This window comes from Procambarus clarkii, chromosome 10 (assembly GCF_040958095.1).
Source record: "Procambarus clarkii isolate CNS0578487 chromosome 10, FALCON_Pclarkii_2.0, whole genome shotgun sequence".
NCBI classification, from domain to species: domain Eukaryota; kingdom Metazoa; phylum Arthropoda; class Malacostraca; order Decapoda; family Cambaridae; genus Procambarus; species Procambarus clarkii.
In genome coordinates, this window is record NC_091159.1 from 35,572,840 (window position 1) to 35,574,259 (window position 1,420).

At 40.9% G+C, this 1,420-nt stretch overlaps 1 non-coding gene across 1 annotated transcript; it reads right to left on the minus strand.

Annotated features, from left to right (window-relative positions):
* Nucleotides 1-335: 335 nt before the first annotated feature.
* Nucleotides 336-408, minus strand: TRNAR-UCU (transfer RNA arginine (anticodon UCU)). Its single transcript has one exon. It is a non-coding gene; the product is annotated as a tRNA-Arg (tRNA).
* Between the last annotated feature and the right edge of the window lie 1,012 nt (nt 409-1,420).

Genomic DNA, 1,420 nt, shown 5'->3' on the forward strand with positions numbered 1-1,420 from the left:
TGCTTCATACGTCAGGCTACGAGCAGCTGCGTCGAACAGCCTGATTGACCAGACCACCAACCAGGAGGCCTGGTCAGAAATCTGGCGCAGGGACATTGATCCCCGGAACCAACCAACAACTGGAGATATATCATGCTGTGTCGTAGCTGAGTGTGTCGTAGCTGAGTGTGTCGTACGCTGAGTTTGTCGTAGCTGAGTGTGTCGTACGCTGAGGGCCTCCACCACATCACTGCCTAAAATTGTACAATATTAGCAACTGTGTTACCTGACGGTGATGGCAAGAGTGCCACCAGCACCAGCACGGCACCCTAACCGTGGCCGCCAGACCAAACATGCATCCCCAGCGGGATTCGAACCCGCGGCCTCTGGATTAGAAGTCCAGCGCGCTATCCACTGCGCCATGGGGACATTGGTGTCGTACGCTGAGTGGTGCCTTACTAAGGAACAAGGGTTGAGCTTCATCACAACATAGCAGATAGGAGGCTACAAATGGTCGCAGCCTCGTCCCTTCAATCCACGAGTCAGAGAAATAAATAAAATATATTAACTTTCGCTATTTGGATAACGAATTACCAAATAACCAATTATAGTATAAGATTGTGTGAAATTATCATGAATACCTTAATAGAAACACGAGGCGACTATAGTCAAATTGGCTGTTTTAAGACTTGAATTTCACCATCAAAATTTGGCGCGGGTGTCGACCAACATTTGTTCCCATGACTATAACTCAATACAGTATAAAGTTTCCAATTGTTTCTGTTCATTTAGTGTGATTGCTCTATACGTGACATACATTCTCCGCCCTCAAAACAAAACAAAATAGTAACCGTCATGTTATGGATATAATTTGCGGGATGAAATTAAAGTAATGGCGGGGTAATAATAACAATTACCACTTTGTTTAAATTAATGTTTAACATGTAGGAAAATGAAGATACTTTTTTATAATTCCAAAACAGGCACTAGAATTACACACAGAAATCACAATCAAAACAACATAACAAAAAGCTTTACAAGATTGGCTTTTACAAGATTGTAATTAGTATATTATGTATCCTCACAATCCCAATTTACCTTCTTGTATATATATAAATAAATAAAATAAATAAAATAAAAATAAACAATTGCGTGATGCATCAAATTTTGACCATGTCGTAGCTCAGTCGATTAAGGCAGCGTCTGGGATGCCCTCGGACGCAGGTTCGAATCCTCGTCACGGCCCTTGTGGATTTGTTCAACAGGCACTACAAACCGTTGGTGGGAAACACCGTAAACTGAACATAATATCACCGTATCTTAGTGTAAGAATGTTTGGCTAACTTGCCTCAGAAGTATATGTATCTTCAACCAGAATAAGTAATTTGTATGTTTTGTATTTCCATTTCAACTTCACTACTTGATTGTCTTATAGGTATAT